The 4,640-nt window shown below is 47.4% G+C and overlaps 1 long non-coding RNA gene across 1 annotated transcript; it reads right to left on the bottom strand.

The window, feature by feature from the left end:
• Positions 1-389: 389 nt before the first annotated feature.
• On the bottom strand, positions 390-4,124 carry LOC123453776. Its single transcript, XR_006632970.1, has 4 exons — positions 4,034-4,124; positions 1,653-1,795; positions 1,366-1,532; positions 390-823 (listed from the first exon to the last, which is right to left on the bottom strand). It is a non-coding gene; the product is annotated as an uncharacterized LOC123453776 (long non-coding RNA).
• Positions 4,125-4,640: the final 516 nt, after the last annotated feature.

Genomic DNA, 4,640 nt, shown 5'->3' with positions numbered 1-4,640 from the left:
GAATGAAGAGTACACAGTTTTAAACATGTACAATGTACACACCTTTTGTAGGTATCAAATATAATACTGTATGCTAATAAACACATAAGTTTAGTTTAAATTTTCAAATATTATGCTAGAGAGATGGCTCAGTGGTTGAAGATGCTTGCTTATAAAGCCTGGTGACACGATCCCCCAGTCCCCACATAAAGTCAGAAGCACCAAGTGGTACAGGTAACGGGAGTTTATTTGCTGCAGCAGGCAGTCCTGGCACACCCATTCTTTCTCTCTCACCCTCTCCCTCTCTCTCAAATAAATAATATAATTTTTAAAATTCAAATATTTACAACCCATGCAGTGAACCCAGAAAGGTTTTTAAAATTAAAATTAATGTAAATGACTCAGTGATATTTAAATACAAGAAGACAATTGCATTCATTTACTAAGTGCCTTCCTATCATGCTGATTGTATCTTCACGAGACCACTTTGTATGAGGGGCAATCATCCTGACAAGCATTACTGAGTGTACACTATCTGTCGGGCACTGTTGTGAATGTTTTACATGCATTTAATTGTCATATAACCCTATGAGGCCAGGACTGTTATCACCCCAATTTAACAGATGGGGAAACACACACAAGGAGTTCAAGTGTTTGCCCATGGCCTCACAGCAGGCAAGCAGCACAGCCAATATTTGAAGCCTGGTTTTGAATTGCAGTCTGGATTCTGAGCCTCTGCCCCACTCTGCCACCTTGTACGGAGCGCAGCTCCACGTCTGGGAATTCTCAGCTATAGCACGGAACTCTGGCAAAGCCTGGAATGGAGTGGTCGTGTCAAATATACCTGTTTCATAGAGAAGGAGTTGTGATGGGACTACAGTTACAATAACAATGGATCACATTTTAACGTTACCCATAACAAGAGACATTAAGTTCACATGGTACTATATTATAAAATATATTAAAAGCGATCGAACAGTAACCACATCACTTAATTCCAAACCTCCATTAAGAAGTAAATGGAGGGCTGGAGAGATGGCTTAGCGGTTAAGCGCTTGCCTGTGAAGCCTATGGACCCCAGTTCGAGGCTCAGTTCCCCAGGTCTCACGTTAGCCAGAGGCACAAGGGGGCGCACGCATCTGGAGTTCGTTTGCAGTGGCTGGAAGCCCTGGCACGCCCATTCTCTCTCTCTCTCTCCCTCTATCTGTCTTTTTCTCTGTGTCTGTCGCTCTCAAATAAATAAAAAAGAACAAAAAAAATTTAAAAAAAAAGAACCCAAAGGTCTATTCTTTAAAAAAAAAAAAAGAAAGAAAGAAAGAAGAGAAATAAATGGATAAATCCTCTCTGTGAGCTCCAGCCCATCTTTGCCCCATACATGGCACCTACCTGGTTATGTATTAGATGTCATGAGCTGTAACATTCTTCTAGAAGGACAAGATTTCCTTTGGGCTCTTCTTTGCCCCCTGGGCAAATGACTTGGAGATGTTTTGCGAGTATCTGTCTAAAGTTCTTCAGAAATGTTCCCATGCCTCCCTTGATTTTACACATCATACCTGTAGGTCATAAGTGCTCACTAAACACAGAATCCTGGTTGGATACGTGGAAGTGGGAATGACACACTTTGGCACATCGTGCAGCATGCCATTGTGAAGTACCTACCCACAATTCCTCACCTCGGTGAAAGGCCTCACTGACGCTTGGGATGGGGCAACACATCTAGCAATGTCGACGACAAAGACACTATTTCACTGCTGGGTCTTGATGTGGGTTGAATGAATTCACACTGGAGTGCTGAGCAGCTGATTCCAGAGAGAACCTTTGGGAGAAAGCCCACACATGCAGCCTGCGTTATTATTTGGATCTCAAATGTCTCACAAAGACCCATATGCCAATGGTTGGGCACCTGCCTGTGGCACTACTGGAAGGGTCAAGAGCTGAGGCCTGATGGAAGGAAGTAAGGTCATGGAGGACATGGCCTTGAAGGGGATCTGGGGATCTATCCCTTTCCCCCTTCTCTCTGTTTTTGCTTTACAGCCATCATGGCTTTGCTTCCTGTCATGTTCGGTCTTGTCACAGATCTCCAAACAATACAAGCAAATGACTATGGACAGAAACCTTCAAAACTATGAACCCAATTATATCTTTTCTCCTAGTAAGTTGATTACCTAAGATGCTTTGTCATAGCAATGAAGAGGTGACTAATCAGACTGTCTGCAAGGCTTGCAATGAGCAGTTCTGACCACCCACTGGAGGAGGACAGGGACAAAAGTATCCCCAGCATCTTGGAGAATTTTCTTCCTTTGTGTAGTAGAAGTTCAATACAAACCACAGGGCTGGTCAAACAGAACTCCCTGTTCAAGTGAACAGAAGAGGGTCCCTTCCTGGGTTTCTTCTGCTCCACTGTAGTCTCATTTTCATTGCTGTTGCTTTCCTTTTCTTTCTTTTTTATTTTCTTTCTTTCTTTTTTTTTTTTTTTTTGTCAATTCATGGCAATCCTTCTACCTCTATCCCCTGAGTGCTGCGATTAAAGGTGTGTGCCACCAGCTTTCTTTGGGGAATTATTGTGATGACCTTTTGTTTGTTTGTTTGTTTTGTTTTTGGAGGTAGGGTCTTGCTCTAGCCCAGGCTGACCAGGAATTTACTATGTAATTTCAGGGTGGCCTGGAACTCACAATGGCCATTTTGAAATATGGAATATCACAAGTTTGTGAACTATAACTTGGGGCACCTCAAGAACAGCCCTTTGAGGAAAGACTGCTTTTTCCCTTCCCTTAACAAGCATGCACTGGGTACTGGGGAGAAAGTTCATCAGTTAAGAGCTTTGCTGCATAAGTGTGAGGGCCTGAGACCATCTGAGCTCAATTTCCCAGCACCCACATAAAATGCTGGGCATGGCCACGCATGCCTGAAACTCCAGTCCTGCGGGGAACAGAGACCAAGAAATGCTGAGGTTTATGAAAACCACAGCTTAGGTTCAGACTCTCTGTCTCAAGCAAATAAGCAGATGAATGATATATGAGGACACTTGACATTCTCCTCTGCCCTCCACACTCACTGGCACGCCCTGTATGCATGCATCTGCACACACATGTGCATACACTGCACACACACACACACACACACACACACACACGAGCAAGCATGCATGAAAACAAAAGTCATGTCTTGTCCTTCCAAGTTGTGGGCTTGGCTTCCCTCTTCCCCCTCCCCTTCACGCTTTACCTCCTACCCTTCTTCCAAACTGCCTTATGTCACTTCTCCCCACCCACGTTTGTCTTTCTGTTCTGCAATAGGAAAGGCCAAGAGCTCCACCTCAGGAGCAGAAAGAGTTACAAATGCGCCCACAGAGCCTCACAGAACTGCCTGGAACGTGTTTCTTAAGGACTTACTTTTTGGGCAGACTGTCAGAACCTGAGGCTGGAGTTCTCATGTATCAGCTCTCTGCTGGCCACCACCAGCCAGGTCTGACACCTGACACAGGTGTAACAAAGGCCTGACCCATGGAGGGTAGACGTGAGGTGCATCACCTTGACCTTGATCGGCTCTTTGATTCAGGCTCAAGACCTGGGGTATGAGAATTTCACCCAGTGGCCCTGTCTGCTAGCAGGAGCATGATTCATTTCTAACATTGTGAGCGAGTTTTCACAACATCTGTCTCAACACTTTCTTCCTCCTCTTCCAGGACCGTCTATCGCGTTGTACTCTTTCACACTCCTCTCTCTGTCTCTCCCTCTCCCTCTCCCTCTCCCCTCCTCTTTCCATCCCCCTGCTTTCTTTATGTCTCTTTCCCATGGCCCTGTCTCTTGGCGACCCTTCTGTCACCATCCCTCGTGCCTCCTCCGCCCTCCCTGCGGGGTCCTCGGGAAATGCCCGAGCGCTCCCTGTGTCACGCCACGGCTTTCATCCCGGTCCAGGTGGCTGGAATCCAGTACAGGATTTACACCGCCCTGACCCTGAGCCGTCAAGAAGGAACAGCCAGATTAATGGGGTGGGCGGGCTGGGGTAATAATCGTTTGTTTGATGTGACAAGCCTGATAGGCGTTGATTTACTTACAGACTGATGGGCTTTTAATTGAGCACCTCCATCCCAGTCACTTCAAAGGCAGGGGAAGTTGACAAGGGCCCTCTTTCAGACCGGGCTCCGGTGACTGGCAGGCCCCTCCGCCAGCTCCCTGCTCCGCCCGCGCGGGATTGGTCCAGGCGGCCCGTAACCCAGCCCTCTGGCAAAGTAACACATTTTCTGTGTAACTCAGAAATGGCCTTTTGTCTGCTGCCAGGGAAGGCCGGCTTTGCTCGGAAGGCTCCCCCTGTCTCCCAAAAGGGTGAGCCACGAAGAGGAGTGGGTGATGTGAGACCCGTCTGGGAAAGGGCCGGAGGAGGTGGGCCGATCCCCCGGCTGCACCCTTAGCGTGCAAATGCCTGCTTTCTTCTTTGGGCCCGAGCTGGCCCCGCTTGTCCTCCACTGCTTTCCCCTCCTTCTCCCCATTTCCTCCCTCTTATTAAGCCCTTCTTTTTGCTTGATGCTTCCAAGGCTCCTTCCTTCCCCACCTTTTTCTCCTCCCACTTCCTCCTTCCTTAGCCTTTGGAGGATAGGCCAAGGAAAGGTGGAGCCACTTCTAGGGCCCCTGTCTACACCAGCGTCCTTCTCGTGCAGAGGCCAG

The sequence above is a fragment of the Jaculus jaculus genome, chromosome 12 (genome assembly GCF_020740685.1).
Source record: "Jaculus jaculus isolate mJacJac1 chromosome 12, mJacJac1.mat.Y.cur, whole genome shotgun sequence".
In the NCBI taxonomy this organism is placed as follows: Eukaryota; Metazoa; Chordata; class Mammalia; order Rodentia; family Dipodidae; genus Jaculus; species Jaculus jaculus.
This window is presented reverse-complemented; position numbering and strand designations above follow the sequence as displayed.